Source organism: Lampris incognitus, chromosome 9 (assembly GCF_029633865.1).
Source record: "Lampris incognitus isolate fLamInc1 chromosome 9, fLamInc1.hap2, whole genome shotgun sequence".
NCBI classification, from domain to species: domain Eukaryota; kingdom Metazoa; phylum Chordata; class Actinopteri; order Lampriformes; family Lampridae; genus Lampris; species Lampris incognitus.
The window spans coordinates 21,292,661-21,314,156 of record NC_079219.1 but is presented as its reverse complement, the minus strand read 5'-3'; the positions used below and the strand labels follow the sequence as shown (position 1 = coordinate 21,314,156).

Below are 21,496 nucleotides of genomic sequence, written 5' to 3'. Positions count from 1 at the left end.
TATCAGACGCAGGCGCCACATGTAGAGGAACGCTGTATTTAAACATACTGGGATTTATTCACCTAGTCGAGTTGTGTATGTGGTGGCCGTGCGCTCCTTGCCTTCATTGTAAACTAGCGGTGGGCGCCGAAACCCCTCCCCCGTCGGGCGAACGGAGAGCAGGGGAGCGACATCTGCACCGGGCCGGCGCTCCGGCAGCAGACATGGGAACTAGACGACGACTCAGTATCCTCCTCACCTGAACATGATACTCGCAGTCTACCGTCGGAACTACCAGCAGCTATTAAAAGGTAAGGTGCAGCGATGTGCACAACAACAGTGTCTTACAGCCCCCCCGCCCTTTTTATTTATTTATTTTGTGCACACCAGCAGACGCTTAATGGTAGCGCGCTTAGCTCTGGAGCTAATGTGAAGTCGGTGTGAGCTGGGAAATGCGTGTGCTCCGTCCGCAATGGTGTGCGTGTGTGCATGTGTATGTGTGTGTGTATGCGGAGGGGGGGATCTGTTGGAGACGGGACGGTGTGTCGTGTTTCGCCGTGGCTTCGTGGGGTTTGATCATCCCGTGGGGATCAAACGAGAAAGAAACGTGAGGGAAATTGTGCGCAAAGCAAAACACGTTTTATGGGGAAAGGTTTGGCACGCAAGTTAACGACGGCTAGCCTGGCTAATGAGGACTAAACAGAGCTGTGAGCTGCTCGATTCGGTTTGTCTGACATTGCACACACAAAAACAAGCCCTAGGATTGGTTATATATTGGAAAATGCGTGGTCATTGTCGATGCGACGTTGTGCAATGTAATTTATTATTACCATCGTCGTCATCATCGGTTGCACTGTTGGGACTCCCGCAGTCGCCGTTGCTTTTCAATTGGTCCGCGACCTTTGGCGATCTGGCTCTGTAGACTGATGTTTTACCACCCTCAGGCCGAACACTAACAGGCCAGGCATTACAGTGTCTTGCTATCATAGAAGTCTTTTCCAAAATATATGCATGATATTTGCCGTCGTGTCCTCTTTTCGTGCACAGTGTAATACGCAGACAGGCCAAACTGTGAGAAGTCATTTCTATTAAATGATGTCACTGGGGATTAATCCTTTCTGTATGCCCCATTTCTACTCCCCCCCCCCACACACACACAAGAAACCTTATTAGTACTACCAACCAAACCTGTCTGTGTTTTTACCTTGTAATAGTCGAAATAGGGAGGTGTACCTTTAAGACTCAACCAAGAAACACGGACCCAAACTGTTACAACATGCACAGGTATCCATCCATCCATCCATCTATATATCTGAACCACTTATCTTGCATAGGTATAACATACTTAAATGATGCCAGCTTTCACTTTAATGTAACACAAACCTTAATTGGGCTTCAGTTTTGGCATTGCCACAGATAACACTTGATATCCATAATATTTAAATTTATGGATGGCATGGTAGCGCAGTGGTTAGCGCGGTTGCCTCACAGTAAGAAGGTCCTGGGTTTGAGCCCCAGGGTAGTCCAACCTTGGGGGTCGTCCCGGGTCGTGCTGTGTGGAGTTTGCATGTTCTCCCCGTGTCTGCATGGGTTTCCTCCCGGGGCTCCGGTTTCCTTCCACAGTCCAAAGGCATGTAGGTCAGGTGAGTCGTCCATACTAAATTGTCCCTAGGTATGAATGTGTGTGGGTGTGTGGGTGTATGTCGGCCTTGTATGACAGTCTGGCGGCCTGTCCAGGGTGTCTCCCCACCTGCCGCCCAATGACTGCTGGGATAGGCTCCAGCATCCCCGTGACCCTTAGAGCAGAAAATGGATGGATATATATATATATATAGGTTTGCTATCTCTGCATGTCCTCCTACTTTTTCTTCTGATCAACTTGTTGACCAGCATCTAAGTTGTGCTTGGAAAATAAGCTGTTCTGTACGGGGTTTTTTTGACGTGGTTTCAGCATGTTCGTTATTGATAGATTTACTATAAATAAAGTTATTCCCCCTCTAACATTTTTTAATCTCACATCTGCAGTTTGGAGAAAACGGAATGTCAGTAGCACAAATGAACCACAATGGCCACAGCTTCCTCGCCTACTTTGTAGCAGAGATTGTTCAGGTCTTACAGTTCCTTGTAAGTGACTCAAACTCAAAGCAGGTTCATTATTACGTTGAGTATCAGTTATTCAACGTTTGCTCTCACAATCAGCTTTCAGTCTTAATCAGTGAACCTCAGGTATCACCCCTTGACAATGATTTTCCCCTTTTCAAAAGATCTATCATTCTTCTGTATGTAAGAAAAAAAAGTGAAGGAAAATCTTGACTTTGTTTTGAATTCTGACACATTATGGGGCTCTTGGAGTGTCAGATATCTACTTCAGTGTGTCCGCTATGTTTCTCCTTAGCTCTGAACACAGCAACTCATTGGCCTCTATGAATTACGGACAGAGTCATCCAAAAAAAAAAAACAGGACTGTTACTTTCCTCTGGAGGGCTGTTAGTGTTGCATTAAGAATCAACTGGGGCTGACAGCGAATGGCATTTAACTCTCTGTCGCCCACATACTTCCTTCTCTCTGAAGGTGGTCCTGTAGTTGGAGAGGCAGTCTCATGTCTGGAGCGTCATAGATTTGATCCCTACAACAGCCACTGTTTCTATTCTTGTCACTATTCCCCACCCTGCTCGCTCCAGAGGGGATGCTGGTTCGGCATGACCTCTGACCTTCGACCTTCCTGGTTAATAATGTATCTCATCTTTATTTCCACTGGGTGGCAGATATACTTTTTACACTGCTATTGGTATCTTTTAATACCATTGATAACTAGTATTACCTCCTTTCAAGGCTAGAGGGGATGCCTGGCCATCTTCCTTTCAGATTGTAAATCCTCTACCATTATGGTGGCTCTCAGTTTGGAAACACCTCTGCTTGCATGACACTGTAATTAACCTTAGGTCACGTTAAAACTTGATACCAGCAACATGGCTGGACAGTGACTCGCACTCTTTAACACTCTTAATGAGTAGCGATATGCATGTTAGGCGTCTTTTAGTGTGTTCATTCTTTTAGCCTGGGCATCAAAGCTTAATGCTTGAGCAATAATGTAACCTACCCTATCACTTTGTAGTGACAAAATTCCAGTATTTAGGGAGTTGACTTAATGCTACCTGTGTTGCACCAATACTGTGTGCCTGTGCTATGGGAAAACTGCCCAGCGCAGCAAGTCTGGTGGGAGATGATGATTGGTGGGTCGATTGCCCTCAGTGCGTTAATTCATTACATTCCTCAGGTCCTTCTCGTCTGTGTAGAGTCTGATGTAACCCAGTGAATTTGTTGCCAGTAGATTTGGGACGGTGTTGCTGGAGGCCTCTGTAGAAGGCTTCCTTTATCAGGTCCTGCTAAATTTGCTGCTGTGAATTTCCTCAAGGGTTCAGCGCCTCCACATTCGCGATTTTTCCAATCTCCAAGATGAACAAATGAACTAAATTTCTGCCAATTCGACTTTGAGTTCCACAGTATATAATAAAACATATGACACAGGGACAACAGGACCTCTTTACATCTTTTATATTGTGCCACAGTATACACAAGACTACATATGACTCCATATACAGACAACAGACATGCAGTGACTTATAGAGTAAAAGGTGGAACTGGATCCAATTTGAAGAATCAGAATCATGTTTATTGGCCATGTAGGTTTGCACATACATGGAATTTGACTTCGGTTTCATGGCTCTGTCTGTGTACTTAACATAGAATAACAACACTACCATCTTTAGATATATACACAAGGATTTATTTATACAGGTGAAATAAGGGGATAAAGTACAATGTTGCAGAGAATATATCAGAGATGCTGAAACAGATGTTAGCGGGTTACTTATATACTACATGTCTGAGGTAGATGGACATGACAGAGTGTACCAGTATACATACAGTGTACAGTACAGTGTGTACAAAATGGCTGGATTTGTTTGACAGTGTTAAGCGTTCATTCGAATGATAGCCTGTGGACAGGCCCAAGCATGGTCTGAACATGACGTATGTCAGTCTGGATGAGACCTTTAGCTAAACGCCTCAAATGCAAAATATGGAGGTTACAGTCAGTTGAAAAAATGGCTAGAATACGCCCCTGTCTGAGAAACTGTGTAAAAGGGTAACAACAGAGAAGATGGGGATGTGTGTTTGATGACATCACCCCAGCTGAGCCTCTGGCCCTATGCCAAATCCTCAGCTGTCAGAAATGAAACCCTTCCCTTCCTCATTCAGAACAGCTTACCTCAGACTTGATCCTCACCAGACAACAAGCCAGGGTTTTACATTGATTCACAATGAGACCTTGAATGTCTTTTAGAAAACCACTGCTGGCATGCTCTACACGAGGAATACCACCTGCTGATATCAAACAGTCTGTTCAGGGTCCCTGGGTTTAAATTTTAACACACTAGAAAAAGTCCTTTACACCAGAACCAATCACATTCCTAAATCTATTGAGTGGTGTGAGATGGGCCGTTGACAGAGGCAATACAGTGTTTGTGGGCGGTGCAGTAGGGTGATCTATGGCAACAATGGGTGGGTAACCGTTTGTTGGGTGGGTCACAGAGAAACCTTGGCATAGTTTACTGTAACTGTACTGAGTAATAGATGTCTTGCTATTCTGTAGTGGTAAATAAGGGTTGAGCTGTGCCTTAAAAAAACTGTCCTTGGTCTGTCTTGTGACCCAACATTGTCTTTTAAAGGGGAAATTGATCATTATTTTAAAGCAAGTCTTGTCCTCTAGTCATACGAGTCAATCTGAAAACAAGTACTTGACGAATTTTCCTATCAAACCAGTTATTTATGGCTTACCTAAAGTACACAAGCCTACGGAAGGGTTCCGAAAATGTTGTCCCATTATAGCGAGTATTGGTTCTTTTACTGAACCTTAATCTAATTTTGTTGATTATCACATCAGACCATTAGTTGAAAAGCTCCCTTCATACCTAAAGGACACTGATGACTTTATAACTCTAACTTTCTGAAGTGACATACAATAGTGGTGATCTTGTCCTGGCTACTATTGATGGAGTTTATCTTTATACCAGGCCCGCCAAATTTGGGGCCTTGTTTTGGCTCGCCATGGCATTCGACAAGCTCATGGTTATTCTCCTCTTATTTTTAAAGTGCTGTAAAATTCTAACCATCGTGACTACGAAATGTGTATTTTGTGCAGCTAAAAAGTACATAATCTGAGATTTACCACTGTGTAGCACAGTGCTATTCAGCTTCCCTATTAAATTACATAGTACATTATATCTATGAAGAATTACGGTATTCTCTCTCTCTCCTGCTCTCCTCCGTTTTTCATTTTTAATACTATGTTGTTTAAATAATCATTTTTACCCAACAACAGAAGGGAGTGATAATCGTAAAACATTGCTCATCTGAAGTATAGACGGTATTTCATTATTTTTAACACACACACACACACACACACCTTCACCGCAGAGACTGCTATTATACAGAATTTATAACCTCTGTAACTTTGTCAGTGTGTAAATTTTATTTATTTATTTACCCCCCCCCCTTCTCCCCAGTTGTATCTGGCCAATCACCCCACTCTTCCGAGTCGTCCCAGTTGCTGCTCCACCCCATCTGCTGATCTGGGGAGGGCTGCAGACTACCACATGCCTCCTCCGATACATGTGGAGTCGCCAGCCGCTTCTTTTCACCTGACAGTAAGGAGTTTCGCCAGGGGGGACATAATGTGTGGGAGGATCATGCTATTCCTCCCAGTTCTCCCTCCCCCCTGAACAGGCGCCCCGATCGACCAGAGGAGGCGCTAGTGCAGCGACCAGGAGACATACCCACATCCAGTGTGTGAACTATACCATGGCTTTCGGGGGAGCTCACTTTTGTTTTCCTGGGGGAGGGGGCGCTTGTGCGTGCCTAAAAGAAATGGCTTACTGTGACTCTTGTTGCAAAGAAACATTTATAGCTGCAAGCATGTAGGCCTACTTGCTTTATGTCAGCATATCTGATTTATTGGGAATATGAAGGTAGGTCACCCGCGTTGTATGTTGTGACAGGGGCGCCATCTTGTTAGGACTGCGCTCTGTTAGGTATGTAAAAAAATGTAAACAAGAGCCTTAACAAAGCAATCTATGAGTGATCTGTTCATTGAAAACACTCAAAATAAATTTATTTTGACTCATGTAATGTGGCCTGGATAAGGTGAACCATGAATTCAACAACAGCCACATAATCAGTTAATGACCATATCAAACCTCCACATGGGTATCAAAACCAAACATCACAGTATGCCACAATACGGCCAACTAAAGCAGGGCACAAATAAGACATGGATATGATATAGCAAAACAGCCTATAAACATACAAATATATGAGCATTAAATCAAAAACAGAGCATGCCAGCCTGCCTACAAGGGGTTGAGTCCTCATCAACAACAGTTAAAGTTACCCATCACATGCAGATGAGCACAAAAATTTCTCAGTACAATTAAGACATCAAATGTGAGGGTCATTTATCAACAAACCAGCTGATAGCAACACACACATGCATGAGCATTGTAAATACCAACAGAAAAAGGCCAGGCTGCCTACAAGGGATCCAGTCCCCATCAACACCCATCACATACAATACAGTGCTAACAGTGAATAATACAGTTAATTGGGAAACAGAAGCAACCACAGAGGCCTGGAATCAGCTGCCTTTACTGTTCGTCCAGAAGCCCATGATGTGGACCAAATTTAATCCAATATGTGATAAAGGGCTTTGGGTTGAGTCTCTCCAAAGGGGGTCTAGTAAGAGCCACAAAAAGGAGCGATTAGTGGCTGTTTTCACGCAACCTATTGTGGGTCTTGCTATCAGTATTATTAACTGCAGCAGAAAACCCCCTCTCACACTCGGATGAGATGGGAAGATTTGTCCTGCTTGGCTTGCCATACAAAGCTTTTCCAGCGTTTTGCCTGGTGCTTTATCTTGTAACTTCCAGTCGTGGAACTCCTCAGCCGCCTCTCTGGCTGGTTCGCCAAGTGTTTTAGCAAGTGCCTGTACCTCGTTTTCTCCATACAGGATCAATGCAATCCCTTGTTTTCTTTTTGACATAGCTATCTGTATGCTGACTACAAAATAGAATTGAATAATGGTGATTCGACGTGCAGACTGAGTGGGACTAATGGAGTTTTTTTTTTCAGAACGTTTTTTTTTTTTTTTTTTTCTGATTGCACTGCCACGCTTTGATGGTGATGGCAAGAATTGCATGCATGCTGGTATCATTATTAAGAGTGAATTAGTGATCCTCATGTATGAGTCATGCATCAATCTACTACTACTTTCGGCTGCTCCCGTTAGGGGTCGCCACAGCGGATCATCCGTTTCCAATGAATCATGCATCAATAATAGCCTAATTTCACGCATGATCCATGATCCGGTGATCCCCGTGTTAGTAGGCAACGGAATAGACCGCCATGCGATGACATATTTGTGATTTGGAAGGTTTCTAATTGTGATCTCCAGGTCTTTTTAGTGTCTCAACAATTGTATTGATTCAACTGAATTCAATATGGAATGTGATAGTCACCAAGTGAGTTTTTGGACACATGGGTAATCATTGATGGGATAGACATTTACACCACACTCTTCACCAAACCCACAGATGGAAATAGTCTGTTACACTATCCAAGCTATCATTCTATCCCTGTCAAAAACGATTTACCCTGCAGTCAGTTTCTTAGGGCGAGACACATCTGGAAAAGGGTTGAAGACTTTCACATAGAAGCTCACAAACTCTGATCTGTTTCTGATGAGAGGGTGTCCACGACATGTCTCGGATTTGTAAAGGCATATGAGAAAGACAGAAATGAATTATTCACCAAATGAAAACCCGTAAAGCAAAAATTTTCTTGTGTATTTAATACTACCTGTTCACCACTTGGGCATGAGATATGTGATATTGTGGAAAAAAACCCTGAAACATGTTATCTGTTGATGATGTTGGCAAGGAGATCTTCAGCTCCTGCCACATTTCTCCCTTTTTAGAGCAAAGAATGTCCGGGACATACCGGTACATGCAGATATGCACGCCAAAACGCCATCCGCCAGGGACGTTTGAACAATGCCACGGCGTTCTGTCTGTGCCGAAATTGTGCTGCATGTTCTAATTGTGAAAAGGTCAACACTTTCACCACCAGCTTTGTGACCAAAAAAAAAAGGTACAAAATAAATAAACTTAGAACATGCAGCTCTAGTGATGTTGTCTACCTTCTTGCATGTACCAGATGTGGCATCCAGTATGTTGGCAAAACAAGGAGACAACTTAGATTTAGAATCGTTTGGCATAAAAATGTTGTCAGCCGAGCAGATGCTAAATCAGCTGTTGCAAGACAATTTGCAGATGGCAATCATTCTATTTCGGATTTGGCATTCTGTGGCATTGACATGATGATTCCTAATCGTGGTGGTGGAAATATGGATCAAATTTTACCCCAGTGTGAATGCAGATACTATATCTTCTACCTTGAAATGTTACACCCGAGTGGCTTAGATATGACCTGTTTTTTGTGACTCAGTCTTATTGCCTTTTTATACCAGTGTGTCCCATTCTCAATGTGACAACACTAGGTCAAAACCTAGTATATGGCTGGACCGTGTATGGTCAATTTTCGAAATTGTGGTCAATTTGTTAGTGATAGTGTCTCTAATGTGAATTCCTGGTTCATCTGCAATTTTCTGTATTGGTCCCTGTGTGTGTGTGTGTGTGTGGGGGGGGGGGGCTATAAAAGATATTTAAGATTTGCATGCTTATTTTGTTCAAAACGACAGCTCTTGCTCTTACACCTGCATTACCCTTCAGTCGTACACTTATCCAAAGATATAACATAAAAATGCCCACATACTTGGTTGTGAGGACTGCCTGTGCCCTGAACAGCCTCTCGCTCCTCTTACAAGTTTCTCCTGATGCATGTTGTGTGATGTCACAAATTCCTTCGTGACTAATTGAGGAAACCTGGTGGCAGATGGTGCAGTCGGCCTTGTACACATAGTCACTCACACATCCCAACCATTGGTAATCATTTTCCCGTTCCCTTCTGTATTTTTGTAATCTCTCTCTCTCCCTCTTTTTTTTTTGGAGGCGGACTACACTCGCAGGTTGCCATTTTTCAAATCTTGTGCTGCTGTCAGGCGTATCGTAGCAACGCTGTCGGTGGATTCTCTGTTTGGGTAGTACATAACATGACAGACAGGCTGAGGGATAGAAGAGCAAGAGTGTTTCCTTCTATACAAATCGCCCTGTCTTGATAGTTTAACCTGTAATGTTTCTCTCCCATAGATCTGCACTGAACTGATTCTCAAAAATACGGAAGAAAGCGCGTCCAGTATCAGTTCAATACAGAACATGTCTTTTAGTTTCCAGTTATGATATGCTTACGTATTTTGTGAGATGGTTGGTCCCAGTAATGTTGTTAAAGTGTACTGAAGTAGCATATCTCATGACATGGTAAAGCTACATTCAAATTTACAAAAAAGGTTATGCAGTTGCAAGAACAGTACTTGCCGCTCATATCTTGGGATGTTTGATTTGAAAGAGAGTTTAATGTAATTATAATTATAACTACTATTTTTTTAAACAAGATTTATCTTAAATTTTCAAACACAAACCAATCAATGGACCCACAATTCCAACACCCCTCCCCCCCACTGCTCACCCACCTTCCCTGCAGACTCATGCAAAATCCCCCACCATACTCCCACCCCGCCTGGCATGCCACCAGAAACAACATGAATGAAATTAAAACGGTAATGAAAGCTCACAAAGTAAACCAGTAACAACCATGAATTAAATGAACAGAAGAAAAGGGGAAAAATTAACTAGAAAAAAAAGGTAAATAAATAAGCAAAAGGTAAAAGGAGAATAGAAGAGAGAATTTTGAGAATTAGATTGTAAGCCCATCAACCCCAGCCACCAACCGAGCATCTAACTCCTCCACAAAGTCTAATTAAGGCTTCCATGTCGAGTGGAATTTGGATATAGATCCTGTCATTGTATATCTGATCTTTTCTAATATCAATGACTGCATAACCTTTGCAATCCAACATGTGAAAGTAAGAGGGGACACTTCCTTCCATTTGAACCGTATCAATCTCCAAGCTAATGGAGTGGTGTAGGCCAACAGGTTTGCCTGAGTAGCATTTTAATGTGCACCAGCTGGAACGACCCCAAAGATGGCACTCAGAGGAGAAGGTTGAAGTGGGAAACGTAAAACAGCGGCCAAGGCCTCAAAGCTGGAATGCCAGAACCGAGTTAGTTTCGGGCAGGACCAGAACATATGTAAGAGACTGGCAGTGGCTTGTTTGCACCTGTTACATGTTGGGTCTAAGGGACTCTGCACACCAAGACCGTATTTTTTGTATGCGTTTTTTTTAATCCGTCATCCAGTAAAAATCGTTACGCACAGAAACCTTGCACACTGAGTCTGATGGGTGTTCTTCTCGTTCTATTTGTTGCGATTCTGTTCGTTGCGAAAATTTGCAATACGAGACAAAATGGAGTCGTCAAGCAGTGGGGATGATTTTGTGGTCCCCTCGCTTCTTGAAAGAAAAAAAAAATATTGGGTCCATCCAATCCTGAGAAGACATCAGGAGCAGAGAGCGTTTCACCTGCTGATAAAGGAGCTGCGGAATTATCCCGATCGTTTCCAGATGTATTTCAGGATGTCAGTAGTCCAGTTTGATACGCTGCTAGCATACTGGAACCCCACATTAAAAAGAAGACCACCAATTTCCGCGATCAGCGGAAACAGCGGCTGGCACACACACACACACACACACACACACACACACACACACACACACACACACACGTCTGTTCGTTCATCAATTCATTTGCTATAACAATCTTTGTATGATTTTCAATATCTCAGCACTGGGGACTCATTTACCACCATCACCAGCAGTTTCAGACTGGGCATCAGCACCATGGGGAAGATTGTGAGGGAGACGTGTGACCAAATCTGTCCGCAACTCAAGGACAAATACATGCCAGCTCCAACAGAGGAGATCTGGAAGTACACGACAAGGACGTTCAATGAGAGATGGAACTTCCCTAATTGCCTTGGAGCTCTGGATGGGTAGCATGTAAGAATTGAGGCCCCTGCAAACACAGGTTCCTTTTTTTTTTTTTTTTTTTACTATAAAGGCACCTTTTCCATGGTCCTCCTTGCTGTAGTGGATGCCATAGATGTGGGGAGCTATGGTGGGAATAGCGATGGGGGCATATTTGCAGATTCTGTGCTGGGACAGGCCCTCCAGCATGGAACACTGAATGTTCCACCCCCACTGGAGCTCCCGTCTGCACCTGAATTGGGGAAGGTCAGTCACGTTATTGTGGCAGATGAGGCCTTTCCCATGAAGCCATACCTTCTCCGACCCTATTCTGGAAAGCGTCTTGAAGAGGACAAGCACATCTTCAACCTCGCCTGTCAAGAGCGCGTCGCATACCAGAAAATGCGTTCAGCATTCTGACCCAATGTTTCAGGGTTTATAAAAAGCCAGTGGAGGTGAACCCTGACCTGGCAGACAGCATCATCAAAGCAACCTGCATATTATGCAACTACCTGCGCCATGAAGTAGAGGGACCAGCTGGCCAGGATGACAGTTTTGATGATGCTGACGGCAGCGCGTGTATACAGGTGATCCAGAGGCCAAGGGGCAACCAAGCATCTACAAAGGCTCTGTGCATTCAAGACACATTTAAACAGTATTTTGTCTCACCTGCTGGCCAACTACTGTGGCAGTACAACCATGTGTGCTGCAGACTCACAGATTAGAGATACAGCAATGCAACCGTAGAAGATAGAAGATGTCAGATATTTTCACTTTGTTTGAATGTTGTTCATAGGTTCAATACTGTATACTTAAATACATTGGCTGTTATTATTTTTGTTATTCCTGTTATGTTATATTTTGTAAATACAACACTGAACTAAGAATTGTTATACTCATAGTTTACACATTATTATTACTATTGTTATTGTTATCCATCCATCCATCCATTATCCAAACCACTTATCCTGCTCAGGGTCACGGGGATGCTGGAGCCTATTGTATATACCACACTGAAACAGATATTGTCATACAAATATGTACATATAAAGTAAAAGAACAAAAGATCAGTGAACTTGTTCCGTTTATTTTGCATTCATAAATACAAAAAACCTTCTGCTCAGAAGAGAACCTGAACCAATGCAGAGAGAAGAAGTGCTATATTATAATAATAAATTGTTAACTGAAAAATAATAAATTAGTAATAACAATTGTATTGAAATTTGGCAACCTAACATTTAAATGGTTGTGAAAAAAAATTCAAACATTGTAACAAAAACTAAACAAAGATAAATACCAAAAATATGGACTCTTCTAAAATAGTTATTTACAGTGTGCACATTTCCCTCTGGACAAATTTCACGCTTGGAATTTAAAAATCATGGTAGGTCGGATTCTGAGAAAACAGGATAGAAGACCCCCCCCCCCCCCAAAAAAAAAGGCAGCTTCATGAACTAACTGCTGCATCTTGATCTTTACATAAGACAGTTTCTCTGGGGTGAGTCGTCTCATGTTGGGGGCCAAGCTGGAGAGAAAGGTGGACACCTCATCTGCCGGCTGCTCCTGCCAGGCCTGACGCTGCTGTCGCTCTGCCTCTCGCTACTTCTCTCTCATTTCATCCCTTGTTTCTCTCCACTGGAGGTACCTCGCTAAGCTGTCCCCACTCTGCCTGCGTCTTAGATTTGGCACCACGGCTACCTGAAGGGGTTGAGCTGTCCTCCCTCTCTGTCTCCACAATGTCACTCTCCCTCTCTGTCTGTGCTGTCCTCATCCTCTATTTCATACTCCTCCTCGTCCTCATCACCCAGCTGACTATCTGACCTGTTGAAAGTAGTCTGAGTTATGAAATGATACTGTGCGGCCATTAAATTGCACTCTGCTGTAAGCATCATCATTGCTGTTGTGCATTTCTGGATAGGCTAACGTTACCTTCTCTTTGTTGTGGAAGATTTCAGGAAGGGCATCGCTTCCATATATTTCCACTTTTTTTTTCTTGCTGACCCCCAGTCCACTTCTGCCCTGCTCCTCTCTCTTTTTGCAGATGTATATGTCCCGCAGGTATGCCACATTTTCTTCACTGCTTCAACTAACGTAATACGAAACAAGGCAAATTAGCTTAGCTGCCTATAGCACAATCACTACTGTCTCATCTTTCGTACATCCTTTGTTTTGTGATCAGTACCTACCATCCCCAATTCCAAGCTGTTCTGCAATCACCTGCCACAATCTGTCTTTAAATTCCGCATCTTTATATTCCTTTGCTTTCTTTGTCATAAAGCGCTTTGTGCTCGGAGACGACGTGAATAGGTTTCTCAGATGCGATTTTGGATGACGATACGGTGGCTCTGAGTGGTCGAACAACTCTCTAAAGGCTTTTGACGGATGTGAAAAAACACAGAAAATCAAACCTGTAATTGACACAACGTGACGTATTTATTTTTAAACGTTCGACAGTTTCAGACGAAAAATACGGACTTGGTGTGCAAAGGCCTTAAATTTGGGTTAATTTTAGCCAATTTCTCTTTGGACCAATGAAGGTGGTGCACTACTTTGAACTGGATTATGCCATGTCTTGTGCTTCTAGAGGAGTGTATCCTCTTAATTACTAGATCCCAAATGTCATCTGGAATGCACATTTCCATATCGCTCTCCCATCGATTTTTTTTTTTTTAGGGGTTCAAGTGGTATTTAGCCACTTGAACCCCACTTGTATTAATCGCATAATAAAATTTACAGATATACCCTTTTTCAGCAGGATTAATTTCAAGAATGTTATATTATTATATAAGAATGTTATATTCTTCTTCTTCTTTCGGCTCGTTCCCTGTTTCCCAGCGGTCGCCACAGCGGATTTGATAGTTTCCATCGGTACCCTGTGAGGGCACAGCACCGATGGTGGTCGTTGTTAACCTGGGCCTTGACCGATCCAATATGGTCTTTTCAAGCGGCATAATGATTTGGCAAAATTTTACGTTGGATGCCCTTCCTGACCCAACCATAACCCTGTGGACAGGGGCACAGGTAAAGCACTGGATGCCATCCCAGTATTCATGGACTTGCACCCATGCCTGTCGCCATGTCTCTTTTCCTCCGCTAAGCGGATAGGATAGCAATAAAATGCGATGCGTGGACATCCATTACTACAGAATCTTATGTCACTGTAACTGCGCACTTGGTTACCGATGACTGGCAGCTCATGTCTCACATGCTCCATCCAAACGAACAATGTGTGAGAGCCACATGGGTGCAAATGTGGCTGAGTTGTCACAGAATGTAGCAGAAGAATGGCAGTTCACCACCAAAGATGTAGTTTTAGTGACTGATAATGCCCCCCAACATGACTGTTGCTGCTCAACTGGCTAAATTCCTACATGTGAGATGTTATTCCCACACACTAAATCTGGCATCTCAGCAAGCACTCAAGTTGCCCACTGTATCAAGGCTACTGGGGAGGGTCACACGTATTACCACATTTTTTCACCACAGCACCACTGCATAACACCAGCATAGAGTAAGAATGAGGTGATGTTTCCTCTGATTTCCAAGTTGGCCAAGACATTTTTTGCAAGTCCAAGTCAAGTCTCAGGTCTTTGAGCTAGAGTCCAAGTCAAGTCTCAAGTCTCGTATGGTTGTAATGAGTATTCATTCAACTGCTGAAGCCGTCTGATCTGCTTAGAACACTGCATTGCTATATCTAAGGAATTCAAAGCATGTACTGCATTATCATCACTCCTTTTATCTATTAGCATACAGTATCAGTATTGATTAGCTGTTTGGTATATGATCACTTGAAACAGGCTATTGCAATGCAATATGGGGGAAAAAACACAAAATGAAAGCTTTTCTTTAAAGTTAATAACTTTGTGACATTTTTGTTTTTGTTTTGTTTTTTGTTCTGCACACCAGATACATGGTGTTTTTTGTCTGTGTTGAGCATCAATTATCAAAGAGCATCAATTATCTGTAATTTACTTATTGGCTGGATAGCACAAACTTCTCATGCTTAACATTTTTCAGTGTTTAAATTTTGAAGAACAATTCTGAATTGAAATTGAACTGACCCCAAACATGGTGCAACAAAAACTGATAAAAGATAATTTGCAAAGAACAAAATATTTAACAATAATAAATATTAATAAATTAAACAATTACAATGATAAAGCCTCCAATAAGATCCGACTGGTTGACCTTATTCTCTTAATACATTGGGTATTGGCCACGAAACATAGTTACATTTCAAATGGTTACATTTCAAAAAGATCAAGCTTCACAGTGTCATTGCAGTAAGCCTGGCTCGGTGAGGGTGCGTTTTAAGGCCTCCTTGACTAAATATCCTCTCCACTGGTGGCAGGAACAGCAAGCCCTCTCATAGCCACAAGATAGAGCCTTGAGAAGACCTTTGCATGCCTTTTCCAGAAGTCCAGGCAGTTCACTTCTTCATCAGAGGACACCTGGATGTAGCGAATGAGCTCAGCCTTGACAGATGGGCCATGGTCTACATTCTTCTTGTTGCTTTCTTTCTGCGATTGCGATATAATAAACAAATTTATACATAAGTGTACAACTGCGCTAACCAGTCGACTAAAGGGTCCGATCCATTAGCCAAGGGCTAGCAAGTCTAGTCATCAGTGGTCGTTACATATACAAATAATACAAATTTGTGCCATGACATGTAGCGACTTTCATTTTGCATGTTTTACACAAAACCTCTTTTCTGCTCAATATCGCTGAGCTTGAATCCAAAATATCGCCATATAACAGAGGTTGTGTTGTTTTGGGTTCTTTTTGCCACCAGTTCATCAGCATTAACCTGCTCATTGTCATCGGTGTCCATTTTTTCCTTGTGTCTTGTCTGCACACAACACACTGGATAGTCATGTGACCATAAACTGCACACGCTCCACTGCCTCAACAGACTGATTGGTCATCTCTCAATTATGGACGTAGATATGCAGACTTCACACAAACATGTTCACACACGGACATTTTATTATTTAATTAAATCGCAGTCTTTTGCAGTTATGTAATTGCACAGGCTGACACTGGGATTGCAATTGGATTAATCGTGTAGCACTAAGCTGCAGGTGTGCTCACCATGGTCACAACAACAACAACAACAACAACTTAGTTTTGTATAGCACCTTTCAAGGAACCCAAGGATGCTTTACACTAGATAAGAAAAAATAGGTTAAAACAAAGATCAAAAGACTACAGACAATAGGCCTTAGTAAAAAAGTAGGTTTTCAGTAGACTTTTAAAACTGTCCAAAGAAGCAGCGTTGCAGATTTCTGCTGGAATAGAGTGCCAAAGGGTGGGGTCTGCCACACTAAAGGCTGTATCCCGAAAAGTCCTCAGGCTGGTGTGGGGGATAGGAAGCAGGCCCATGTCTGTGGACCGCAGATGCTGGGATGGAATATATGGGTTGAGGAAGTCTGATAGGAACTGGGGGGTATGGGCATGGAGGGATTTATAGGTGAGGAGGAGGATTTTATAAGAAATGTGGGATTTGACCAGGAACCAGTGCAGGTAGACAAGGGTGGGAGTGATGTGTTGCCAGAGCTTGGTGCGGGTGAGCACCCTGGCAGCTGAATTCTGCACTTACTGAAGCCTCTCTAGGGCTTTCCTAGGTATCCCAGACAGGAGTCCTTTGCAATAATTCAGATGGGAGGTGATGAAGGCATGGATGAGGTTCTCTGCCACTGAGTCGGGGAGTAATGGCCGGAGTCTGGAGATGTTGCTGAGGTGAAAGAGAGCAAATTTGGTGACAGATTGGATGTGTGACTGGAATGAAAGGGTGGAGTCCATAATGACACCAAGGTTGTGGACTTCTAGGGATGGGTAGATGGAGCAGCCATCCACATTGAGGAGAAGATCTCCAACCTTCCAGAGCAGTGACTTGGAAGCCACAACCATGAGCTCAGTCTTATTGGTATTTAGCTTGAGTAGATTTGATGACGTCCAGATTTTTATTTTGTGGAGGCAATTGACAAGGCATTGTGGGGGGAACTGAGAGGATGGTCTAGTGCTGAGATAAAGCTGCGTGTCATCAGCGTAGCAATGGAAAATTAAACGGTGGTAGATGATCTGACGAAGGGGGAGCATGTAGATGGTAAAGAGGAGGGGTCCAAGCATGGAGGCTTGTGGCACGCCTTGGTTGACTGGGGATAGGGTGGAACTGGAGTCTCTGATGGTGACAAACTGTTTCCTGTTGGTGAGATATGACTCAAACCAGGAGAGAGCTACACCAGTGAGGCCTAGGTATTCAGATAAGCAGTTAAGAAGAATGGTGTGGGAAACCGTGTCAAAGGCTGCAGAGAGGTCCAGGAGGATCAGAATACTGATGTGGCCGGAATCAGCAGCAATGGGGAGGTCACTTGGTGATTTTGATAAGGGCAGTCTCCGTGCTGTGGTGTGCTCTGAAGCCAGATTGGAGGGGTTCATAGAACTAAGTTCATAGTCACGGTGTTGTTGCTGCAGCTTACAGTCATCTGTGGCCGCACACATGCTTAAAGTTACACATGATAATAAGGGAGGGAATGACATTCAGCTTGTCGGACATTTCCTTAATGTTAATGTGGCAAAAAATAAAATAAAGATTGTTCACGAGTCCCAAATCTCGAGTCTGAGTCGAGTCTCAAGTCTTTTGAGGATGAGTCTCAAGTCGCTGTGTGTGTGACTTAAGTGCGACTCGAGTCCAAGTCGCAAACTCGAGTCCCCATCTCTGATTCCAGGCACCAGTGTCTCTGCAGAGTCTTCTCTACTGCAGGGGATATAGTTACTGTACAGCGGAGCACACTTACACCAGAGCATGTAGACCAACTCCTGTTCTTAACCCCAAAACTTACACATTCCAGCATTCACCAGCTAAGCACATTTGCTGTTGCACTTCCATGCATTTCCATGATTTAATTATGGCCTATTATTTGTATTTTCTCCATTATTTATTGTTTTACCACATATTCCATGGAAAGTGTTAGTTTTGTTTGAGAACTGGTACAGAATTCTGTTGTTTTTTTATGAAAGCTGTTTTTGATTTTAATATACAGCAAAATGTGTTGGGTTTTTTTTGTCCTGAGGGATTCTGTGCTCATTGCACATAACAGGAGGATTTCAGTTGAAGTCTTTGTTATTTATTTGTGAATGAGGGCAGCTTTTTATGTTATCAAGTGATTGCTGAAGTCTTGCTGAAGCCCGTGTTAATTTACAAACAAGGATGCTGCTACAGACACACTTTTGTTTCTTTTCTTGTTGGTTCTTTGCAATGCTGGGAAACGTGACCTTTCATTTCATACATCTCTTCTATTACTGTATTAATACAAGATAATGGAAGTAAATTCATCCATTTAATTATGGATCATTCCAAATATGCTATGTTTTAAAAGTAGCAAGTACAAGTCACATGTTTTAATTGAAACAATTGCTTGTTCTTTGTCAAGCCAAATTTTTGAATTGCCATACTAGAGTAAATGAGTTCCAGTAATAATAATAATAAATTAAACTTATATAGCGCTTTTCTAACACTCAAAGTCGCTTTACAGTAAACGGCGTGAAACAAGACGACAGATAAACATAACACAGACGTACAGGGGTGGATGGGAGAGGGAGAAGCGGCAGCCACACACGACACCAGCAGTACTCTCCGACTTAGACAGACACAAAAGGGGAAGAAAAACAAACCTCATAAATCCCATACATCACAGATGAAAGCAAGTCTGAAGAGGTGAGTCCTGATTAAGACCTGAATGTGGGGAGATCGCAGCAGTGCCTGATGTGCTTGGGGAGGGAGTTCCAAGAGGAGGGGGCAGCAGGTCGAGTTATAGATGTTAAAGCCAGTGTTTAGCTACAGTGGAGAAATTTGAAGCGGAAGAAGATTCCTGAGACTTTTATTTTGGTTGACATTTGCAATTGAAAATGTTACTCAGTTGAGAAAACATGTTCATATGATAAGAGCTTATGTCCAAGTAAAAGGGGGATGTCATATAGTGAATGGAGTGCTATTCCTTTTAGAGGAACTATATGTGGCATGTATGTAATAGGGGAAGTTGCATAGGGACACATGTGGTTAAGACTCTCAGTAAAAGAGGTGAAGTTCAAAGCCAATGTCCGTGATTTAATTCAGGAAGCCTAATTGATGAATTAAGGTAAAGAAAAACAACAAAATATAACATGCTATGGAATTATATTATCCTAATGTGTTTGCATTGACCTGATCTGCTGGCAATTGGCTTCATGGGTGCTCAATCAAGCCCTAGCTCACTGATTATGTGCACCTGTATACATACAGATATACATACTCCTACATACAGGGTGACCCATCATGCATTGCTCTTTTTGCACTGAGGATAGTCCAACATGGACTGAAACGTTTGCACTCTATGCACTTTTGCACATTTTTTCCACTGTCTGAACAGCCCTGTAATTTCCATCCATCCATTATCCGAACCGCTTATCCTGCTCTCAGGGGTCGCAGGGATGCTGGAGCCTATCCCAGCAGTCATTGGGCAGCAGGCAGGGAGACACCCTGGACAGGCTGCCAGGCTATCACACAGGGCCAAGACACACACAAACCCACACACATTCATACCTAGGGACAATTTAGTATGGCCAAATCACCTGACCTGCATGCCTTTGGACTGGGAGGAAACCGGAGCCCCCGAGGAAACCCACGCAGACACGGGGAAAACGCAAACTCCACACAGAGGACAAACCGGGATGACCCCCAAGGTTGGACTACCCCAGAGCTCAAACCCAGGCCCCTCTTGCTGTGAGGCCACCGCGCTAACCACTGCGCTACCATACCGCCTGCCCTGTAATTTAACAAGTAGAAATATTTAAAATCTTGACTCCAGTCTGAATTCCTTTTTTGATCTCTGTATGTGAGTCCTTCCTTGCTGCATTGACCGTTGCTATTCTGTAGTGACATTGTTCATTCGTAATGTTGTGTTCTTGTTAAATTTGAGAAATTAAGTTAAGAAGGACTGAATATAGTCAAATTCAGTGGTTCTCAGTCCAATCCTCAGGTCTGGTTTTCTATTCTGTCTGGTTGTTGATTCATTCACCTGCTGTTGTAGGACTAAAACCTCCCTGATTGGAGGCTGAAATAACTGGAACAACAAGTAAATGTAAGTAACTACCTGACAGAATAGAAAATCAGCAATACTGTTACCTGGGACTGAGCCACTGATCTAATTCAAATTCTCATGAAATATTCTTTTAAGTTATTACATATTAAGGTCATTGCTCACAAATACAGACACTGACAGGGCCCAGTGTCTCCTGCACTTTGACCAAATTTCACATCATCTAGTTCAAAATCGGTTTTCTTTTCATAATACTGCTTTTAGAATAAGAACCTGTTTGTCAGCTAATTAAGTTTGTACATTCAAGGACTTAGACTTGATGGATTACTGACAATGTGAAGTAGAATATTTAGGCAAGTTCAGTAAACAAGGGGAAGTAGAGAAATACAGGAAATAAGTATTCATTCATGTCTATACAGAGTATTCATATGTTAGAATACTGTATTGTTTTTTAATACTTGAAAATGTTTTATAAATTATTTACAAACCCGGAATTTAACTACAAAAGGAGATGATATTTCAGACATCTGGTGCAGTGGCATGAATAAAAGGCAAACCAAATAGCATTTTTAAAAATGTAGATAGTTAACGTAATTTTTTTGGGGGGGGGGGGGGGCTAGTGTTTCAACCAGATAGCAGCACAGTATTTTAACCAGGGCACAATGTTGGATCGGGCCTGATTGTTGGGTTCGAATCAGACTCACGACCCTTTGCTGCGTGTTTTTACTTGTTTCAACACCTCTGATAGCCCATCTATTTTCAACTACCCAGTCAAATAAAAGCAAAAATTTGGCAAATAGAAAAAAAAATAGCACAAGATTTCATGTCATATGTTTCTTTTTCAAAATGGATTGGTTGCATTGGAGTCAGTTAAGTAACATCAGGAACACAAAGTATTTCTGTGTGCTCCTCTGCTGAGAGCCAGGCTCTCAGGTGAGATAGGAGGGCGGAGACTGTGGGCAGACACTCGAGAAGAAAGCATAAACACAAGAGGAGGAATGTTGAGGGGTTGGTCTGGATGAGAGTGCTGGTCCACAGACCAGGCCTCGAAATTAACTTTTTTCGTCAGTGTCCCACAACTGTCCTGAATTCTACTTTGTATTGTCCCGGATACAACCAACAGTGTCCCAAATTTTAATTCTTGTCGTCGCCCGCTCAATTATGCAGAATACATATAATTTGATCCTTTTTTGTCACTTAATCATCACACCATGGACTCTGGTCCACCATATAAGTTTAAAGTACTTATTCTTTTATTAAACATATGAATATTAGTTTCGGGAGTTTCAGGAGTCGGCAGCATTGGGGCTTGCATCAGGGGGCTGTTTATTCAACCACCTCA

General features: G+C 42.6%; 1 protein-coding gene across 1 annotated transcript in view; it reads left to right on the top strand.

Moving 5' to 3' along the window:
• The first annotated feature begins 17 nt into the window (after positions 1-17).
• The window catches only part of LOC130117507 (DENN domain-containing protein 4B-like), a 73,634-nt gene continuing 52,155 nt past the window's right edge, over positions 18-21,496 (top strand). Inside the window, exon 1 of the mRNA XM_056285598.1 lies at positions 18-290. The gene's annotated coding sequence lies outside the window, so the exon portion shown is untranslated. The remainder of the gene's footprint in view (positions 291-21,496) is intronic.